The sequence below is a fragment of the Dermacentor variabilis genome, chromosome 10, assembly GCF_050947875.1.
Source record: "Dermacentor variabilis isolate Ectoservices chromosome 10, ASM5094787v1, whole genome shotgun sequence".
Classification (NCBI taxonomy): Eukaryota; Metazoa; Arthropoda; class Arachnida; order Ixodida; family Ixodidae; genus Dermacentor; species Dermacentor variabilis.
In genome coordinates, this window is record NC_134577.1 from 20,716,218 (window position 1) to 20,739,387 (window position 23,170).

At 51.3% G+C, this 23,170-nt stretch overlaps 1 protein-coding gene and 1 long non-coding RNA gene across 3 annotated transcripts in view; one reads left to right on the forward strand and one right to left on the reverse strand.

The window, feature by feature from the left end:
* The window catches only part of LOC142560100 (very long chain fatty acid elongase 7-like), a 95,110-nt gene that overhangs the window by 34,889 nt on the left and 37,051 nt on the right, over nucleotides 1-23,170 (reverse strand). The gene's annotated exons all lie outside the window — the stretch shown is intronic.
* Nucleotides 1-23,170, forward strand: part of LOC142560105 (uncharacterized) — a 72,661-nt gene that overhangs the window by 26,586 nt on the left and 22,905 nt on the right. The gene's annotated exons all lie outside the window — the stretch shown is intronic.

Consider the following 23,170-nt stretch of genomic DNA (forward strand, 5'->3'; position numbering starts at 1 on the left):
ATATTTGTCGGGCGTAGAAATGAGCGGTATATATATATATATAACTCGCCAGTCGTAAATCTTCGCGCGTCGCCGTCGGCGGCGTCTTCTATATTCCACCGCGACGGAAGGCAGCAATTTGCACCGATTTTCACGCCTGCTTCACGCTCTATAGGCACCGCGCATCGACCAGATGGCGCTGCGACACCGCTTTATACTTGAAAGACAGCTGATTGAATGCAAAATAGAGGATGCAAAAAGCGCCAGGGAGTTTGACATAGACGGCTGCCTGAGAACAAGGGCGTATACAAGTACGAATATTCGTAACTGGGCGTTACTTGTGTGCGCTGTGGAAAACGTCCGGAGGCGACTCGGATCCTGCATATTGCGTTGGAATGCGAAGGTATCCAAAGAGTGGGAAAGCAGGGAATCTCCGCCTTCCCGAAGCGCTTGTTTTCAAAACTGATGAAATCGTTAACTGGTCGAAGGTAGAGATCTGCGACAGAGACGATTCAAACAGTAGCAAAAAAAAAAAAAAGTAGAAGAAGAAGAAAAAAAAGGCTTGAAATATATGGAACAGGGATCGTCACAGGCATAGGAGCCAGTGTTATATTACGAAATTATGACGCGTGAGTAGCCCACACAGGTTATATGTAACTATATTTGTCACCACCCCGACTTCGATGGGATACCGTTAGAACTTATCATCATCAGCAGCAGCAGCACCACCACCACCACCACGACCACCATCATCATAATCATCATTTGTCCCCCACATCGTAGCCGCCTACAAGGGCTGTGAAGACAATGCAACGACGCACAAACGACGGGAGGCATACATGCTTCATCGCTCGTCTCAGCTCACGTCTGTTGACGCTTTCTTATTTCGAGTTCTGCACTGTGCCCAGTCACGTGCACATACCACGTGATCTGCGACGTTTGCAGATCGCGGACACTCTTGCCTCGTGGTAAACGATCGGGGATGATTGCTGTCGTCGGTTCGATTTGAAAACTTCAACATTACCGACACCCTTATACGTTTCGCGGCTTGAGGAACGCAGAACCACTACGTGTTCCCGACTTTCACCTGGGGGTTACGTCGGCAACCTTGTCCGACAACTCGGCGCCTCGTGCTGATACCAACGTCAAATACTTGCGAACTTTGACAGCCTTCACGCCGTCAGCGCCATCCGATCTGTTCGTCGGTGCTCCCAACAGGCTTCGCAATCGCCTCGTCTTGGCTCAGAACCTCCGTCGTATCCGTACCGTCGTCGACCACCTTATCCAAAGCTCACGTTTCCGTAGCGCCTTTTCCGCTGAAGCCGACTACGAAAAACTGGGTTCGGCGTGTTCGTGAATCTGCGAAAGTGTGTTGCAGTGTACGTTCGAGGCGACTTTAGTTCGCATATATGTGGTTAAGACAGCTTGCAGCGCGTCTCAGAAACGAGGGCGTGGCGAGAAAGAAAATACCCGACTGTTACTTTCAGGTGAGTTTGCGAAGGCACGTTGTAGTGAGTGAGGTTGTCGTTCGTTCGTGTTACAGACTGACAGGCGTGCAAACGCGACCACAAGAAGGAAAGAACTGGACAATGCAAACGCCGTTTTGTCGCCGTTTGTGTCGTTCTCTTCATAGATAGATAGCGCTTGACGAAAACGGCAAGAAAGAAAATCAGGAGGGAAAAATCTGTAGGATAAATGCAAGAAACAGTGCCTTGCTATTTGAGGCCCCGAGCTGGCTGCTTGAGGGCAAGAACATACCGGAGAAAATATGCGCCACAGGATAATGGATGTGTGTGATGCAAAATAAATAAATAAATAAATAAATAAATAAATAATAATAACAACGAGAGAGGGAGAGCGAGAGACTTGAAACGATTTGGCAGATCGTAATGGAATGCTAAGGTATTGGGAGTGCCCACCTTGCATCAGCGTTGGGATTCAGAGAAGGTGGAAGGATTAACGGATGAGCAGTCGAGATAAGTAAGAGTAGATTTGAGTATTTGTGGAAGAAAAAGCAGAAAAGGACATTGAAAGAAGCGGAGTCATTGCAAGTGTAGGTAACCGTGTAATATAGCGATATACGTTTTCAATACGAAAGTTAAGATCGAGATCAGGTGGGCAAACGCTAGATGGCGATAAGTGTTGTAAAACCTGAATAACTCGAGCAGGCTAGGTGACTATTTCTATCCGCCACGTTTCAAAGATGTCAATAGGACCATCATCCTTACCACGAGTCCCTGCCAACTTGCCCAACTTTCAGCAGTTCTACAGCAAGTGTCACAAGGGCACTCTAGCCCACGATTGAGCCCGATCGTGCTTGATCGCGGCCGAAAGTGCATCGTGTGCCACCCGTATTTGTGTCATTTATTCGACGCTAGTATAACTCAGAGGACGCGATGATGTGAACGGCAAGCCTGTGGTGCTTGCTGGGGAACGCAACAATGCAGTTGTTATTGAGGTGTCACCTTCTACGAAATGTTTGATTTCGTTAGAAAAAAATTCGTTATACTCATAGTTTATTAGGAGCGTGTTGCGAGGCTGTTTCATTCGTACTAGGAGGGTTAAACGATGGCATGCTTTCGCACGAAGGCGACACAAGGACACACGACTGTCGCTTCGTTTTACTGTGTTGCTTTACTTGTGTTGAAAGCTGCACTGTGCTTCTTAGTTTTTTTTCGTCAACTTCTTATGAGGAAGCAACAGTATGCTCCTAACCCGCTGCGGTGGCCCAGCGGCTGTGGCATTGCGCTGCTGAGGGCGACGTCGAGGGTTCGGTTCCCGACCGCGGCTACCCCATTCTGATGGGGGCGAAAAGCAAGTACGCTGGTATGTTTTAGATTTAGGTCTACGTTAGGGTTGGAGGCACTGCGTGTCACGTACGTTACGAGTGATTTCGGGAGTATTTAATAGCCCTACCTTAGGGAGCGCATCCTGGTACCGGTGACCACATATGTCTATTGGGATATATAATGAAAGTTAGAGCGATCAATATCTTCAGCGTACTGTTCCGCCCATGCGTGGGCGGTTACGTAGCACGTAACTCTTAATTGAACGTAATGAAAGAAACTATAGCTCATCTATATTTTGCATCACTTATGTAGGTAGATAGGTTGTAAAATGTTAGTAAATGTCCGTCCGACGTATTAACTACCGCGGTTGCTAACATTTCACTACCTGTCTTTCTTTAAGGAGTGCAGCTAAAAAACCCATTAATCGACACCCCGCATGTTAAATAAGCATATCTGTAAGGGAAACTCTACTACTACTACTACTACTACTACTACTGCTACTACTACTATTACCGAGACATGCGGTTGAAGCGGCTTATACAGAACGATAGCGTGTCCCGCAGTAGGCGATCGAGACGGGCATGTTTTGCGGGTCATTGGCAGAGCGTCCGAAATTGCTGCGGTCGTGGGGGTGGGGGGGGGGGGGCGATGATCAGCGGGCTGCGTAGGCATCGTTAAACGCTTCCCGGTTGGCGCACTGTACAACGGCGCGCGCGAACCACTCGACGCTCCTCGAGAGCGCCGGCGTTTGCGCTTCGGCGCGTCCGCATTCATACGTGCATCAAAGTTCGCGCGCACCGACGCCGCCACGTACGGAGACCGTGACCCGGAAAAGTCCGCTCGCCGTCGCTCCCCGCTCGAACGCGTGCGCTTCCCCAATTGAGTGCCCGTACGTTCTCGTCCGGGCAAAGTTGCGTGCAGCACACGAACTATACGTGGCCTCCGAGATTAAGCGGTGGGTGCCGCCCGATCTCTGAGGCTATGCACTACGCGCACAGTATTCTGTACTAGCGTACTAGAGAAAACCCTAGCGCTGCAGTCATTTGGCTACCACGGGTAATTGTGGGAAGTATTCGCGGATTTGTTCGATATCCGTGCTTGTGGCTTCCGGCGAGTTCACGCGGCTTTTGTCACTACGCTTCTTTATCTGGCTTTATTTGCCAGAATTTCGAAGCAATTCTGTGTTCTTCTAAATGCGGAAGGCGACGAGACTCCGCGTAGATGCTTAATCACAGCGAATTGTTGCATTTATGAAGCAATGCTTTGTTGAAAATGAGCAGTTTGCAAAGTCACAAAGCCGTTCGAAGCCAGAAAGACTAATCTTAGGCAAATCCGTGTATTAAGCATCATTCCCATCTAGTTAAGCTAATCCAGTAACGTAGCTATGGCCAAATCGCCATATTTGCAGCTCCCGTAGACGCTAGCGCCAGAGTTCCCTCTGGTATTTTTTTTTTCTTTTAAGAAACTCTGTGGCGCTACGAAACCCGCAGAGGTGCCGAAGCACACGGGTACGCTCTCCTCCCTACCTGGGCGACGCAAACTAGTGCGCCCACGTCCTGACGCCTTTATCCGAGACTGACTTCTTTGAGTGTGTAGATAAGCTTGCCAGCCAGCAAAGTGGTCACAGGGGCTGCGTTTGTTCATCGCGGCAGTAGCCTTTGCCGGGATGTTTGAGATTAGTGAAATAGGACAGGTTTCCGAGCTCTCTCGCTGCTCAAAGTCGCCGTCATGATGACGTCGTTGTAGGCATCTTGACTAAGAACTTAGAAAGCGCCACGACAGTCACGAAGTGCGCGCGGGAGACCCAAGGATAACAAAAAAAAAAAAAAAAAATGGTGTGCGGTAGAGGGGGGGGGGGAGCGAGGGCGTAGTTGTGAGAAAGCCACGTACGCATGTCAGCGGAGCACTTGTAACGGCTGAAACCGTTTCGTATACAGCCACTCCTGCTTCCGAAACACTGCACGGAACAGAATAGAGGGGAATGTGCTCGAGTCTCCGGGCGGCGCGCGCGTAAGGTGATGGCGGAAAGGTACTACGAAGGCGAAGTTCGTGCGCCTGATGGGAGGAGGAGGGGAGGTTGTTGTTGAGGAGGGTAGCCGTTAGCCAGGCGCTCGCTTCAGTAACGGCTTTTATATCTGGGCTACGCTCGGGTACACACACACACGTACGCACATGCGCGTACTAAGTCGTCGTATTTGTTGATGTTGTTCTTCTGGCTTCGCCGAACACCGACGTCTGCTGGCCCACCTTCTCCAAGGCGGCGGCTTGGAATGTGGGCCACCGGGCCGGGAATGCCCCGCTTTTTTTTCGGGCGCGCGCTTCGCACGCAGGCATACGAACGCGCGTGCGTACGTGGGAGAGGAAGAGATAGAGAGATGAGTGAAGAAGTTTATATAGAGGCAACAAAACGGAATACGGGTGGGAGAGAGTAGGAGAGGAGGGTAGATGGCGCGATCAGCCGCCGGGTTTTGTAGTTATTCCACATCCTGTGCGCCTCGACAAAACGGTGCAGCTGTCCGATGTTTGGCCGCGCACGTTGAGGCATGGTCAAGTGCGCAGGTGCGCGCGACAAAGTAGTGCGCAGCGTCTGAACGGAACTTAGCTCCATCATCGTGGCGCAATCTAAATTAAGCTCAGTGCAACGCTAACCTCTGTCCCTCTCCTCCCACCGTACGCATTTGCGAGCTGTCAGTCTCATTACTTTGTGACAGTGTTTACTTACTCCGACGTTACCCGCCGCGGTGGCTTAGTGGTTGTGGTGTTGTGCCGCAAAGATCGAGGTCGCGGGATCAAATCCCGCGGGATGAAACTGACTGAGCGCATGCATACATACAAGAAGTGCGAGAGACCAGCGCTTCTTCGATTGCGTATTTCTTACTGCTCAAAGGCAAATATTTCTGATCGAAGCAATTCGCTGTAGCACGAAGCCATCTGGTTGTTTGCTTGCCGTCAGCTTGGCGTTGCCAGAAGCACACGTCGTCGTCGCCGCGGAAGAACACAATTCATTCGCGGCGCGCGCTCTTGGACGCCGCTGCACGAGTTTAGTGAGTCAAGGCGTAGCCGACTCTCTATGAGTCGTCGCGCGCTCAGTGGCCCAGTCTGTAGCTGCCGAGGAAAACGAAGCGGATAAGAGAGGGGAGACACCGATGAAGACACGAACAAAATAAAAGGTATGCTGCTACCGAGCAGGAACCGGGTCTGCGTCGCCCGTGGCCGTATAAAAAGATCCGGCAGGTCGGATCTCTTTTCCTCCTCCTCTGCGAGGTGCGTAGCGGGAGGCTCACGTGTTGTGTGCGTGCGAGAGACGGTCTACAGCAGGCCGCCGCCGCCGTTGCTGTGAACTTGACCTAGAGCCCCGAGCGCACGGGCGACTCGCACCAGCGCGGCACTTCGTCGAGGATGGCGCGCGGAGCACCGGTCGGATGACGGGAGCACTTCCGTTGCATGACGCTTCTAGCGGACCCTCGAGAGTCTGCGCTCGCTTCGCGTGGCACAGTCACGTCACACCCACCATTGCGTGGGCTCGCATTGGCGAAAAAAGGGGACCCTCTCTTATGACGTCGTAAGTTGCAGCGTCACCACTTATGTCGTCAATACGCTTTTTGTAAGTCCCAGCACCTGTAGGTCACACTCATCGTCAACCGCGTGGCGTCACTGCTCAGGCCTTGCGGAGCTGTTGCTTCGCGGCGCGTCACAGTTGCGTTGAGGGGGCTAAATGACGTCGTACATTAGAATGTGACGTCACATGACGTAATCATGTTCTGAACGTCCATCTTCCGATCCACCATACATTCTTTCGACATCCCCAAGTGCAAGCAGAGCGCGGAATTAGTGGTCGCCCTTTAGGAGGGCGTAATCAGCAATACGCATGTCACGGCCTGCTTGTGACGCTAGGCTGGTTGATTTCCTTTTTTTCGAGCAATCTGACATGTTGTCCCTGAATATCAAAACTTTTAACAATAGCATGTGCCAGGGTATTGTGCTCCGTAGTGTATACACAGCGGAATAAATCTGTTTGCTTGACGTTCTTTAACGTGCCCCCATCTGGCTAGACGAGTGTTTTCACGAGGTGCTCAGTTACAGGTCGCCAAAGCCACTGCCACAGCCGGGGGCGCAGAGACGACATCAGACTTAAGCGCTTTAATAGACACGTCGAAAGTGCACGCGCTACGGCAAAATTAACGCAGGGTGAAATTTCGTCGATGCTACGCCTCAAGGGCGAAAATTTAGGCTCAAGTATTTCCGAGAACAAAAGTATAAATGATCGAGAAAAACCTAAAGAGGCCGCCAAAGTACCACGCGATAAGCACCGCCGCGTACTTCCCGCTTTCTCGCGTGCTAGCCGAAGGCAGGCGTACATGGCGCGCAAAGCAATGATCTCAGCGCACGCAATGTCTTTTCTCGCTAGCTTTGAAAGCCGACCGTGCTGCTTGTGCACCATGTAAAAGGTGCGCGGGAACCATGAAGTGCGCTTAAACGTTCCTAAAGGGATACTACAGGATCAACAACACTGAAGTATCAATTTAGAAAGTCTATTCCTGCTCGTTTAGCGGTGAAAGGTCGACTATTAGCAGAGAAAATGAATGCCCAATTTTATTTTTCTTTAGACGAAAGCGCTTGACGTCACTAAAGACGCGGACGGAGCATACTCAATCAACACGGATGCCAACCCCCAAGTGATCCTTTGTTCGAAGACACACACGCATCTTTATGGCATCCCGTTTACAAAGCGAAAGCAATCATCCCGACACATAAAAGCACAGAAAACGGAATACGACTCGCGCAGGCTTCTGGCTGAAATCTGTGCACCGCGGAACGTTATAGTGTTCGATATACGTCACATTTCAACGCATTCTCTCGTATTTGGGAAAACGTTGCCTTCGTATAGGCAACGTTTTCCGAAACTTGTCAGGTTGAGAAATCGGTTTCTCTGGAACGCAACGTAGACCTTTACCTATAAGCACAGTTAACTTATAGACCGGAGTATAGACGCCGTCAAAATCCACGACGTCGCGACCTGGTCTTACGTCCGCGGTCGGCGCCGCTGTAGTCGTCTTTTGTCCTCGAGTCTTTTCTGGCTTTATGAAGCCTCCTTTCAGAGTAGTTCTGCCCATTTCTGTGTCGCAGAAGCGTAACTTAATGTCTGTGTCGTCACCACCGCGAGCTATTGCGGGAACTTAACGGTGGCGGCGCCACTTCTCCTTTGTGCCTTCCGGCTTCGCAAGCGTCCTGTCACGATAAGAGCTTAAGCAGCTGAAGTCAATATTTATCTCTAGTGTCCCATTTGAAATATGGGACGTGCAGGCTACGCCCACAGATGAGTTGACATTACTCCCTTGCTTCCTAAGAGTTCAAAGGCAGCACCTATACGCCGACCTTTACATCACCGGCACCACTCAGCCAGCGTGTCTGGCCCCTCGCGTCCTCTCTCCAAGGATTCTGGTGTCTACGCGTCCACGCTTCCACCATCATGTTGCCCATACGATGCGTACACAGACAGCCGCGCAAATGGCCGACCTCTCTTCTTTCCTGCTTCCGAAATAACACAACCGCCGCCCGCTCGCCCGGTCGGCAGCGCGGCGGCAGCGCAGGCTCTGTAATCGCTACGCGGCGCGGGACTCTTTTTTTTTTTTTTCTTTTCATCGCGCCGAAAGTACGGCGACGCGTACTAAGCAGGCCGCGCTCGCTATTACAGCCGCCGTTGACGTCGCCGCCACCGCTGCGGGCGTTTCCACAAAGGCGACGCAACCGACGCCAAAGCAAGCGAAAGAGGGAGGCGCAAACGGGCGCGTCTTTTACCTGCCAGCCTAGCTGCTCGACACCGGCGCGTTGCGCGCGCGGCATTCACTCTAACCCGCTTCGCACGGTCGCGTTATACTTGTTTTCCTAACCGGGAAGTGAGTGCGCGGGGTTCCCGCTTCTGCTGCTGCTCAGCGAAGAACGCTACCGCCGTCAGCCAGGCGGGAAGCCGACGGAACAAGAGCGTTTAAGTGCATAATGTAACAGAGCCGCGACGACTGCTGGCTCGAGGCTTAACCGCGCTTGCGGGTACCCACCGGGCGGGAGATTGCCAAATCGAGTGGGATGTATTTAAAGCAGCAACGGCGACGGCGGCGGTGTGCGCTTATTGCTGTAGGGCTTGAGGGCGCTGGGCAGCTGCGGAGCGCCGTGCCGCGAATGGGCAAATGGCGCTTTCGCTGTCAGGTGAGGCCCAGATGGACGTATGTACAAGCCTCATCGGGATGGACTCCACGTTTTGTCGGCCGCGTAAACGAGGGGGAGGGAAAACGCAGGCAAAGGAGTTCAGGGCTGCGCTTGTGTTGAGAACCAAGAATGCACGCACGAACGGTCTTTCCAGCGAGCGTGTGTGCGCGCCTGTACGAGCGGAAAGTGGACTGAGCGGAAGATACAAAGTGGCTGGCGACGGCTGGTGACCCAGTAATGCGCGCCGATACGCGGTGCCGACGGTTTCGATTCCGTGCTGTTCGGTGTTCGGCGACTGCATGCCAATGAGTGCTGAGCCAAGAAGAACAGGCGAGGGCTTGCTTGCGCTGGAATAATCTTCTCAGCATCTTCACTGATTCAAGAGGAAGCGATCAGCTATGCTGCTGCGGTATCCAGCGTGTGTCATCGCTTTGTGTTCGGACGGGATGCTTGGTGAAGGACATCCAAGCTCGCAGCCCAGATGTGTTGGCTTTTCCCGTCTTGCGGAAGAATTCTGTGTAGCGCGGCTCATAAGTACAGCGCGCAGTGGGCTGAACCAGGTTAGGGTAGGTCGGGTTAGGTTTCGAACAAACGTATAGCAGACGTGAAAACAACAGCGCCTCGTCTGTTCCCTTGCCATCAACCCCTTTGCCCTCTTGCGTCCACACTTATAGTCACTAACGCCGTTTTGTTTTGCTTCAGGTGCAGTCAGGCAAACATCGCCCGGTCTCCGGCTCGGATAACTCTGTCCTGCACCGGTCACCGGATGTTATTCTTTAGCGAGCCGTTATAATTTGAATTTCACTTTCCTGCCTTCTCGCTTGGAGCAGCGCGACACCGCATGAAGCAGCAGGACCAGAGGCTAAACGAGGACGTGTGTCTGCTCGCGCGCATGGACGCACGCACAAGGCCGGTGCCTGTCGACGTGTGCACTTCAACGTACACGCCGCCGTCAGCACTTCCGCTATGACCCACTGACTCCGGCTATAATATGTAGCAGTTGGCCTAGCGCTCTTTCCTATACTAGATGCCTGCCGACACGCTTCCAGCATCTCTTAAACCGTCTCCCTCGCTCTCTGCCTTCAAACCGACGTCCTGTCACAAATCAAGAACGCGCGCGCACGCAACCACCACCACCACCGCCACCTTCCACGGTTCCTGGCTGCAGCCTTCAGATATGGTTGCCATCCGCACGCAACTGGAGCACGCTTCGCTTGGCGTCTGGCGCGAGCTCGTTATCGCCATCACGCATGGCTGCCGCCGCTATCCTGAAGCTCACTTCCTTCCTTGCATCGCGTCTTTTTTTTTTTTTCTTAAGGAGCGCGGGATAAAGTGGCCCAGTCACGCCCTTCCTATGCGAACCTTCGTTCCATATAGGCGAAGAAGCAACCCGTTCTGGCCTACACCGAGGAAGCACGGTGTCGTTGTAAGGATATCGTCAAAGTATGTCACCATATTGTCAGTATAGGTTAATCGCCCAATAGGTACGTTTACGCGAATTCTACGAAGACTGTCGGCTTGGTAGGCTCGTCAGACTGATTCGTGGAATGTCCGGTCGTCCAGTTCATGGCGGGTTGGGCCGTAGGAACATCGGCGCGCGTTGGCTCGGCTCGGCTCGACCCGCTTGGCGAAATGCATGTAAAGTCGGTCGGGTCGGTTTGGATCAGCCCGGCTTCCGGCTCGACCAGCTCGCGGCGAGTTCACGTAACCGGAGCTTATGTCCAATGCACCGGTGAACCGTTGCATTGTAGCCTTTGAATGAACCGGTCAAATGCACCGAAGCCGAGCATCATTAAATTCGGCCAGTTCTCGGGACCGCGGGCCAACCAACACACAGTGACCACGACTCATATTCTGTCGCGGAATAGTTCGGGAGTGCGCCTAAATTTGCCGCGACAGTTGCACTGTCCGTCGCCGGGGGACCTTCTCTGACCCTCAGTAGAGCTATTGTGACTACTGACTATTGTGACTACTGACAGTAGAGCTATTGTGACTATTGACTACCTTTGGGAGTCGTACTCTATACCCTCAGCAACAACACCCAGTAGTCCCGGAGTACGCTAAAACGGCATAATCGTAGTCATATTCAGGTGCGAACCATTTATCGCTAACTGAATGTTCGGCGCTAGGTTAGGGTTTATATATGATAGCCTCTTTCGGACTCGTCAAGCGTGCGAAAAACGACCGCCATATTACACTCACTATACGAAAAGTTATCGGTCTGTGCACTGTAATGGAAAGTACTGCGTTCCTTCGCATTACATGCTTTTCGTAGAGCCGCTGAAGTATACGTCGTCGCGCCTCCCAAGAGCCGTGGGGCGGCCGCACGCCTTCAGCACGCGCGTCGCTGCATGAAATTAGTGTGCGACACGCGGCATAACTGTACACAGAGTGCTCGAGTCAATGTCACTGTGCGCTCGAAACAAGGCGCGCTGTGCGGCAGCGGACGTATACGTGAAGCGCGTGAAGTTAACGATGTACGGGTAAAAAATTAGGGCGACGAGCAAGAAGCGGAAAAGTTAGCGAAAATCGGTAAGTGCGCGGCGCACTAACCGTGCACGTGCCGCGCTTATGCAAAGTTAGCGGTCTTATTTCCACGTTATGTGCAAGCATCGCAGTAAATGCACCAGTAGCGGCACTATCAAACAGGTAACTTCTTCCAATAACCCGCCGGGTAATATGCGTATATACTCCTCAAAACAAGGCCAGCGATGCATCGACGTTGAGCGACTTGCAGGAGACGCGTAGCGAACATGTGCGAGGCACGGAGTGTAATTCACGTGACCGGACCTCCTCCCTTCATTAGAGAGTTTTAGATTAGGGCGACGCAAGCGTTGGGACCCCCCTAGCGCTTGGGGCCGCGGTACTGCGCATGCGCAGACCGTCTCTATCGACGCCCAGTAGTTATGTTGCGCAGTGCGCCGTAGGTCACGTGATCGAGCTAAACGGCATGTATAGCAGGCAACCCTTAAGCATACGCTCCGATGATCCTGCACGGAGTGACACTGAAGTCATTATGGCAATAACGGCCAAAGGCCAAGGTTCACGTACCCATGCTGGCGCGCCTGCGCCTGCGCAGATGGTGCAGGACACATCGTACACGTTCAAGCGCTTTCGCGCGCCGGCAATCGTATACGTGTAGTTTGGCCTTAAGGTGTACGTCAAGTCCATGGACGTGAGGCTACGCGGACATTTCCAAAAGCTGGTTCAACAGCTCGTAATAGCTCTTGGTGCAAAAAGGGAATCAGGATAACAAACTACACAACATTGAAGGTATAATGACGTCGTTAGGTGACGGGGTGCAATCGGATTGCCAAGATATTCACCCAGCAAGACCTGTAGGAAACGTCCGCCTTCCAGAAGAGGATGGAAGCCTTAACTAATGAGTAGAGAAACGCAAGAGATGTTTAGAGTATCGGCGGGGAAAAAAAAATCAGTAAAGAGATTCATAGAAGCGGAGCCGTTTACAGGCATAGGTATAACTGTACAATACAGATATAAATGTTTTGATGAAGAGAGGAATATCAAGGAGAGTTAGGCAAAACGCTAGACTGATATATACATGCATATAATACATGATTAGCTCACTAAACCAGGCTAGGTGACTATTTGTCGCCTCTCCGTTTCGAAGGGGATGCCAGTAGAGGCCATCATCATCGTCACCATCATGAAGCGTACAGTAATGCTTCTTCCCAGGAGTTGTGGAGCGGTGTGCCAACACCGGGCCGTATAGATGCGGTGAACCAATGAGGGTGCAGTGCTTTTCAAAAGTTACCATGCCACGTTGCAGCAGGTATACAGTATATGGGGAACAGTGCCGGCGCGGACAGACTGAAGCCGTCCGGTCCTTCGACGATACTCCTCGTTTCGCGAACGTGAAGAGCACGTCTTTTCCGCAAGGCATCGTAGCTTGCGCCGAAGCGCAGGACCTGGAAGCGCCGGACCTGGCGTCGTCGACACTATCGAGACGTCACAACGCAGAGCAAGATGTGCCGACGTCAAGCAGCGATAAGACTGGGGAGGACGACGTTGCTCATAGCAATAAAAAAATGACAAACAGGATTGCTGCGCGTTTTCTTTCTTTCTTTTTTCTTTTTTACGGTCCAGCCGGAGCGATTGCAGGAACGCAGCGAGCCGACGTATAGTGACGTCATGACGTGTCCCCCCCGTTCTGGGTACTGGAAGCGAAACTATTTCGTGAACACAACTATTATAGTAAGCTATTTAGGGAGTTTTGACGCTAGACGTTATTTGACGTTATTTAGGGAGTTTGACGTTATTTAGGGAGTTTTGAGTGTTTGGATTTTCATTTAAAGGAAATAAATAAATAAATATATAAATAACAGGAAAGAATAAGAAGAAATACAAGTAGAAAATATGGCTCCTTCAATCGACATCTTTAAAATCGTTAGCCTTGGGTATGACGTTCTGGTCCGTTCCCTGCGTCCTCGTAAAAATGCTTCTGATACCAGAGTTGAGTGAAAGAGCTGGCGGTCATATACTTTCACTTCCTCCTTACCGTTATAGCCTCCATAGAGGTGATATATATATGCGGATAGTGAAAAACCGGCTGCCATCGTTTCCACTCTTGGCCCCCCGCGCACTTATGTCCACGACTTTTCGGGAAGTCGATTCAAGCGCGGCCACTGACCAACAGGTTGGCCAACCATCGGCGCAGCGCTTCCAGAAGCCACAAACTTCGACACACCGCACAAGTGGAGAAGGACCGACGACAAGGCCATTCCTTCTTTTTCATTGCTTCTTCATTGACTCTCTTCGTCGCGCGTGTGCGTACTTATTTCTGCAGACGCTTTCGTACGGGCAGGCAAAAAAAGAAAAAAAAAGAAGAGTCGAAAAACAAGAACGACGTAGAGGAAGGTGCTGTCTTCTTCCCCGGACGGCGGAAGAACTGTAACGGTACCGTACGTATATTACGGTCCTCCGGGCCCCTTCGTCTATATGCGACCGTATTGTGCGCTCCCCCTTCCCTTTCTGGTTCGTTTATTTCATCTTTCTTTTTCGGACGTTTTCCCCCATAGATTTCCTCGTTCCGAGTTCACCACGCTCGTGCTCGTGGCTGCTATACAAAGGACGCGCGCAATACCTCGAAAGAAGAAGAGGCCCAGAACGGTTTCTTTGCTTCCACGCTGGGATGCCGTATATAAGGAGTCCCTTATTTTTCTCGGGCGCCTGCTATACCGGGCGTCCGCTACTCACGGTTCGCCTCCGGCTCACTTCATTATTTAGTTATTTCTTTATTATTACTTTAGGAGGTGCACAAAGGGGGTATATACGCCGCTCGGTTTCGGTATCGTGGTGACGTTGACGTATGGTTAAGAAGTGTACTATCAGGCTGTGTGTGTGTGTGTGTGTGTGTGTGTGTGTGTGTGTGTGTGTGTGTGTGTGTGTGTGTGTGTGTGTGTGTGTGTGTGTGTGTGTGTGTGTGTGTGTGTGTGTGTGTGTGTGTGTGTGTGTGTTCATTCGTTCGTTCGTTCGTTTCCCCGCTTGAGCCATGCGAGCGTGACGATTTCATCGGCGAGTCGTTGGCAGGTCTGCATGAGTTGTGGACGCCTCGTCGCGTTGAATGATTGCCTTTCCGCATGTACGTGTGTTAGGGGGAGAAACAAGAAGAGAGAGAAAAATAACCGACCTGCTTTTCGAAATTTTCGCCTACATTCCCTATGCACATTTCGAATAGCATCGACGAACGAGTTCCTTCTGTGTGCTCCCGCGGTTTCCTGCGCGAACTTGAATGGCTTGCTCGTTTCCAGCCCTACGTGTTCTCCCGTATCGTCGTGAGACTCAGTGGAACGACGTCTCAGGATTCCTCGCAGTAACGGGGCTTGGCTACGACCACCACCTAATACGTCACGCGTTGGGCCTCCGTGTCTGTACTCTGTTCCTTCCTCGCATTTATGTAAAGCGTGCGAGATAGAGACGACGTATACACCTCAGAATAAAGGACGCGACCACCGTAGAATAGGCCTGCGGAAGCTGGTGTACTGCGGAGTAGCCTCGTGACGTCACATACGCCGTATTGTTGTCATATTCACACCTTCCACTGTGCAGCTGGAGATAAGCCAACCGAGATAACCAGTAGCTCTTCGTCGCGCTGGCGGCACGACATTATGACAGCCTCGATGACGTCAGTGCATATTGGATGTTCCTTACAAGCGCGTAGCTGTTGTGTGCGCGCTTTGTAGATATCTATATTTTGATCTTGTCTATAAATCTCGCATCCGGTGCAATGCGTAGTAGGGCCTACACGTGGTGGTGCAACTCTTGAGTAGGCTGCTTTCCCACAAGCGGCGAGGTTATTTAAGCGGAATGTAAATTTTTGGCGAGTCGATGTACAGCGTACAGCACAACCTATACGGTACAGCGCGGTACAAGAGAGGCGCGGAGCAACGGCGTTTTTTATCTCCAGTTCATATCTTTGTGCCTTTCTTGTTTCTGCGCTGTATCTTGACGTCATAAAGTATTTGAACTATTTTTTTTAAGGAAATGAAGCCAGTGCCAGAGATTGTTAAATATTTTGAATACCATGTTGGTTGTGAAACCCTTGACGGAATGCTTATCACAACTCGAATATGTATATATGGTTCTTAACTTCGGCCCGCCGCGCTGCTTCCGCGGCCGAGAAACCACTACGGAAAGCCTTGCGTGGTGATATAATCCGATTTTCGCTCGTCTTCGACCACTGCTGTAAGCACTCCGAATCGTCCGTGGTCAATAACTCTCCAAGCAGAGCGACGATCGGCGCGAATGCCTTTGCGAGCGGCCGTATAGTAGCAAGAACAGGTCAACTTCTGAGGCATGCCGGACCCGGTCTGTACGTTACTGCGACCGCCGCCTTGGCCTGCTAAGGGACGATTTACGCTCAAGCCGCCCATCGCCGCGAGCCGCACCGCACGCTTGCGGTTGCGCGAAAAATTGCACGTATCCAGCACTTGCGCACAAATTACCGTTTACATTGTGTGCACAGTGTATATGTTACACATTGTAAACCGAAATTTGTGCACAAGTGTTTGATACGTTGCAATATTTCGCGCGACCGCACGCGTGCGGTGCGGCTTGCGGTTGCGTGAAAAATTGGACGTATCCAGCACTTGTGCACAAATTACCGTTTACATTGTGTAGACAGTGTATACCTTACACATTGTAAACCAAAATTTGTGCACAAGTGTTTGATACGTGCAATCTTTTGCGCGACCGCACGCGTGCGGTGCGGCTTGCGGTTGCGCGAAAAATGGACGTATCGAGCACTTGTGCGCAAATTACCGTATACATTGTGTACACAGTGTATACCTTACGCATTGTAAACCGAAATTTGTGCACAAGTGTTTGATACGTGCAATTTTTCGCGCGACCGCACGCGTGCGGTGCGGCTTGCGGCGATGGGCGGCTCGAGCGTAAATCGGCCCTAAGGGAGGCGGGTCACGGACGCTCTCCCTGCCGAATTCCCTGCAGAATTGATCTGTGCATTATGTCTGCACATGTAAGTCCACATAATGTTTACAGGCTAAACAGCCTTAGACTTCGCGTAGCCCAGCTGCAAACAACTGCTCCGAAATCTGTGTATGAAGAATAACGAGAACCGATGAAGTGGCTTTAATTTTTTTGTTGGAGTGACGTGAAGCCAACAGCATAGGGGAAATTATCTGTTGCTCCCGATTGGAGTGAAGAAATAAGGGAGCGTGGTATGAAAGTGGTCGAAATGACAGCTTGCTGCCCGTGGGAGCCGAACCCACAACATCCGCATTGCGCGTGCGGTACACTACCGTCGAACAACAGTGGCGGCCGTGCTCCCGGCGACCTTCTTGGGCATCTGCGTATACGTGCAATGGATCTAGCCGTGGGAGTGTTAGCCAGCGCGGCTCGCGGTCACAGCGCCGCTCGCTGTCAGTAGTAGTTTGTATCAGTTTAAAGAAAGTCATTTTCCGGTATGCTTTCCTTGGCTCCGTTGCGACTGCTTCAATACCTGTGCGCCACGAATGCGCAAAAATTGATTAGACTTACCAACTAACTTTTGTGCGCATAATATAGACTGTCTTTAGCCTTGACGCAGACGAACGTACGAGTCTATAGGAAGGCAAGTCAACTTAGTGGCAGTCTTTAGAATGCCTAGAGGTCGCCTATATCTATTTTTGGTTGGTTCTCGAATACTAACATAGATGGCGCACCGCCAGGTCACGCTCTTTATTATGTTTTTTCAGCCAACGCTGAGACCCAGCGCGATCGCGGTACGGTGGTCGTGCTCAGACTGTATATTTCAGTGTTCACTTTCGTCGCAGCCTATATTTACACTGGGCTTTAATTGCTACGGCAGCAGCAGCACGGCATTTATGTTCTTTTTTCGGTATTCACGCGCGCGCCTTCCTGAAAGCAATTTGCTGGCGCGCGGTATACGCGAGTGCCCCTACGCTGCGCTTCTCCCATCGTTTTTTTTTTTTTTTTGCACAGCGGTGTTACAGCGAGCTAGGGGACGAGAGGCAGGGTCGAGCGAGCGAGCAAAGGGACGTGTTTTTCCTGAACGGGCAAGCCATCACTCACATACATGCCTTGTTACATTTGCATGTGCCGCCGAGTACAGAAGGGACGCGCCTCTGCACGGGTAGCACCTCGCTTCTCGCCCTTACACAAGTGGTTGCATACATTATAGGCGATGTTATTTAAAGCCTGCACGCGCACCGATGCCGCGTCGTTTCGCGGCCTGGTCATGCGGAAACTTGCGCGCGTATACCGGAAGAAGTTGGCGGGATTACGATCGGTCAGCGAAGGGGTATAAATAGCCGCCACAAACGCGTTTCATGAGGACACGAGAGGTTCGGCAAAGATTACGATGGCTGTCCAGTGACGACGAACAAAAGTGAAAAGGAATATGGACGTATTCACAGAACAGAGAGAGAGAGAGAGAGAGAGAGAGAGAGAGAGAGAGAGAGAGAGAGAGGAAAGGGGACGTGTACGTATAGAAGAGACAGCGAGGTTAGCCAGCACCGATACACAATATCCACGTAAGCACGCGCGCACTCGATCCGAATCCACCGCGTAAGTTGTGTGCCGACTCGTCTGCGTTCACGCACGATAGGTCATATTGGAGCCCCGTATATATCCCAGCCCTGAACTGCTGTTGCAGCGAACGATGACACAAGTAGCGTGCACCGGAACCGCAGGCGTCATCCATGGAGCAACGTTTCCCCACGTGTCACGAAAGGTCGCCCAGCTCGACGTTTCACTGCTGCGAAAACCGCTCTGCAGCGTTCTGAATTCGCGCGAAGAGGGCGTGACGACGTACACGCCTCGGGTGGTGGGTCGCGCATTGCAGGTTGCGCTCACAAAAACCTGACTCGACGACAGAGTTTGCTGGAACTCGTTGCGGTCCGGTCGAGGTCGCAGTGACAGCGCGCGTCGAGCGGTATACAGCGCGAGCAGCGCGTTCGAGTCTTCGTTTGTGGCGTCGAACCGCCGTCCCGACTAGACTGCGTTGTATAGCCCGAGACACGTGCGGGAGGACCCGTAGTACAATTACTGGCACCAACAACCGCGTGTCCAGCAAGTTTCCAGCAAGCGAGTCGTGCGACCTGAACCAACAACAGTATCCGACGAAATTCACGTTGCAGGTTGCGACGACTTTATACAGCACCCCGATCGTACTTTTGCGAATAACTGTGTCCACCATTTCCCAGCAAACCCAGCGTACAATCCTATATAGTACCAACAAGCACGCCCAATAAGTTCCCTGTAGAACATTCGCGCGTCTAATTGTTGTACTAACAGCGTCCATCAAGTTTCCAAGCAAAACCATCGTGCGACTAGTCGTTGCCAGCAGCCACGTCCAAGTTTCCATTACTTGGACGTGGTTGGCGAGCATAGTGGTGCCAACAACTGCGTCCAACAAGTTCCCATGGCAGTTGAACATAAGCTGGTTCCAACGTCTGAGTCGGCAAGCTTTCCGATACTTAACATTCGTCCCACAAATTGGGCTTCGTTTCTTTCTTTGACGCATTTGCGTTTACATCCTTCGAAAGAGGGTCGAGCTAAATCACCATGTCCACACAGTGCGCGCTCCGTCCGACTGATCATCGTTTACATGAGGCGAAGCTCAGCCCGACAGCGCGATTCGAACATCGGATTCGCGCAAGGTCCCCGAATGGCTCGCGCAGTCACGCTAACTATATTTTCCGCGCTGCCTCGCAGTTTACCCGATGACTCGTGCGGCCCGCGAAGCTTCACGAAAATCACTACGTGTGCATACAGCTTTCGCTATGGTCGCGCTGCGTAAAGAAGCGGTTTGCATGGAACGTGCACAGCTGGCGTCTATATGCAACGAATACTGGCAACGCGCGTGTTACATGAGCCGCAAAGAGGAGTTACTGTCGCTGCTCAAGGACGAAAATATGCAGGACAAGCGCAACTGTAGGCGCAGCTGTATACTTCGCTTTAACTTCGCTCGCCATGCTGTAAGCGGCGGTTGACAGAGCGCGAAATTGCGTGCCGGTTATGCCGCGCGAAAGAAAGCAGTGTGCACAGTTCCGCATTCGCGCCTCTTTTGAAGGATGGCGTTCTCGTTTTGCGCGCATACCAAGATTAGACACGACTTAAAACTGTCACTAAGCCTTTCTGTAACAGAGATGCGTTCCAGAGAAGCACGTCGCTCGAGCTTCGGTGCAGCGAAGCGCGCTGAGCAAAGCGTGCGGCTCGTCGGAGTCGTCCGGTCGCGGTTCCTATAGTCACTCCGGAGCATGCAGTGCACGGAATTAACCGGGAACGAATGTTTACGTAGCGGGCTTGTTCGCCTACATCAATGCGATGAATGCGATGCAGCCGAAACGGGAAGCAAGTCAGCAACTTCATACACGGTACGTCTTCGGGAGACATAAATCGTCTCTTGTGTTGGCATTACGAGGCGCGCGAAGAAGCTCGGGGAATTCCACGTTCCCCTGCGACGTTATAAGAGCCTCGAGAACGGGTACTCTTCGTGTAGGAAAACTACGCACCTAATCATCACCTATATAGTTACGCGCCGTTAGGCAGGTCTCGCCTGCGCTTGCTTCCTGGAGCCGGACCATTTTATTACTGTACCGCGCGTAGCGCTTCTTAACGCTCACTCACTATAAGCTTACTCTTTATGGGTTCTCTGCACACTTAAGGTCTTGTCGACGGCGTATCTCGCCGAAAGTGTAAGTTGTCGCGTGTCCGGAATGATTGCACGCTGTGACCTTGCCCGGGAAATGCGGTTGTCTAATAAAATAATTACGCTTAAACGTTACCGCTAAAACTAAACAGACGCAAATGAAAGGTGTGCGCGGCTTCTTTGCAACCCTGTGCACCGCCGAAGAAAAATTCGTGACCTTCCGGTGACCCGAATTCCGCGGACCAAGGTGGTCCCACATCTTCATCAACGTCACCAGCATGAAGCTCAGCGTGCACGATATCGATAACTTGCAACGACATACGTCCCTGTCCATCGCGCCTTTTTCTGTAGCAATAACCGGGCTTTAGCCGCAACAAAATTAACTTTAGCGTATATATATATATATATATATTGCATCGGCAAGCTCGCTTTCTAGAATTCTCAGTTTGTCAACAATCGGCATGAACGACATACGGCTCACGTTACCAACTGAGTGACTCCTTCTTTGTGGTATTGTGTATCGTACTATACATTTCCAAGCTATAATGGTGCAGGAAGGCTATCGACGACACCGCGACAACACTGCTTTGAGATAATTGACAGTGTTTTCCCTGTATTTGGCTCCATTCTGTGTCACTGTTGAAGCGATGGCGTAATCGAATTCCAATTTATGCTCTCTCTTACGTTAATGAGGTGCTCGGGAAGCTTCTGGGCGTGCTTTGGCCGCTTGAGAGGGAGCGGCCGACACTCTGACGCGGAGGAACACGCGATGGTAGGGACACGTGATTCACGTGCCAGCGTTCCTGATATTATATATATATATATATATATATATATATATATATATATATATATATATATATATATAGGCTTACACCAACTGTATATAGTTTCGGTTCGACTGTCACATTACTGGCAAGAGCGTGTACTGAAAAGCTATATGGAGTTCTGGTAACGCCTCTTTTTTTTTTTTTGTGGGAGTATAACTGATTGTCCAAACAAGTACGTTTGCCCCCTTTTGGTCCATTCACAGCCAAAGTGCAGTATATCTGAGAGTACGGGAACACTCGAAAATATAGTTGAGTCTGAGACGAGCAGTCACTTTCGGAAGGAGGCTGCCAGCGTTGCCTTTGTAGTTAAGCGCTAACCACACGGAAGCGCGCCTTCTCGGCGTTTTGCCGCCCGCCGACTGACCGCATACATTTTGTAGTGCGAGATGATTGCGCTCCAATACGACCTAAGTATGTTCCATTCAGTTAACGATTCAAAGATAGCGCATGATACGGATACCGCTATAATACGACCTTAAGTGTGTTCCATTCAGTTAACGATTCAAAGATAGCGCACGATACGGATACCGCACGTGGTTACGGCGCCTCTAAATCACAATACGGGACACGGATGCACCGACCGCGTGAGACGGCGCGCCTGGGAAGCGTCGAAAGAATGCTGTATGAACCGAGCTGTATGTATAGTTGCCGTTACAGAGCATCCGAGTTCTTTCTGGATGGGCGCCTGTGCATTATCGTATGTTTGTCCACGAGCGCGTAATCAAAGGGCGCAGCGGATATGCCACATATCCAGGAGTAATACACGCCCCTAGTCCTTACCGCTTGATGCCAAGAACGTACAAATGGCCGAGATAAACAAAAAGTCGAGGGAACTTAGGTATCCCCTACGCGGATGAATGCCAAGGCATTGCGACGTCTTCCAGATGACGACTAATTTTCCGAAACGTAAGGGTATTGTTTTCACGTTGCTGTGTATCTTTTATCACATCACGTGCCTCGGCCTTGTTCGCGTGCTTAGGTGGACGTCTAAAGGAGCCGGGCGTAGCTACTGACTGGATGTTAGAAGGCTTGTCCATTGGAGCGCACCACAGAACTCACTGAAATCACTGCACCTACCGGCAGTGGGTCAGTGCCGTCAGCGTCTTCGCAGAGGGAGGGGCAGTATGCATGGGAGCGCTGGCAGGATGAGCGGCAACGGAGCGAGCTGTGTAATAAAACGACGATGAACGCGCGACCAGTGGCACGAGCGTCTTTCTGTGACCACGTGACTTTTTCTACGTATCCGGCTTCGCCGCCAGATTTTCCGTTTGTGAGTAATATAATGCCTTCGTATTAAAATAGTAATAGACGATGGAGACGTGAGACTGAGTCCGCCGAGTTGACTTATGACTCATTTTTCTGACCGAGGGCAGTGCGGACTAAGATGCGAAGTGCTGGAGGGAGTTGCAGGCGCGAAGAAAATGAATACAGCAAGAAAGAGTGGAGAGGGCGAAAGCAACGGACCCGGAAGTGGAACCGCCGGCGCTCTCAGTTCTTTCTCTGCCGTGACTCTATACTTCCTCAATTCGCGCGCGGCAATGGTTGCAACACCACCCTCGGTCGGCCGAGCTGCGCGTATAGGTGAACGGTAATGAGAGAAAGAAGGAGAGGAAGGAACGGCCGTTGGGCACTGGCTTCGATGGTCGAGGTTAATCGCAGCAGGCCTTATTTTGGTAACCCCCAAAAAAGGAACGTGAGACACCCCTTGTAAAATGTCTCGCTTAGAAGCTGTGATGAAAGGAAGAAAGAACGAAAGAATAGAAAACAGAGAAGCTTGCTGAAAACGGTGCTTTAGCGTTTGCGATACGCTATAGGTCCACTATGCGCATGCGCTGATGGATACTCGCAGTATAATGGAGCGCGCTGTGTACAGTGCATTCACCGAAGCGCACATGCGGAAAAGGATGAGGAAACCATGACGTCACGCGTTCAGGTTGTGCGTATTCTCGTCTTCGTCCTGTTTATTTCGTCGCACTGTCGGGGCGTTGTATCTTTGCAGCGCGATGGCTTTTTTTTTCTGTTTTCAAGCACGTTTTGCTGGTTGTATCGTATTCACCGGTCTATAGTTGGCGCCCTGTGTATTATAGTGCGCAGTGACGAATATCGGCTCATCAGCAATATCCTTATGAGATTCCTTCCTTCGTTTTTCTTTTTCATTTTTTTTTCAATGCGAAGCATTCTTTGACTCATTCTTGGCACTTCGCGGTAGGTAGGTAGGTTCATGTCTCACCTCG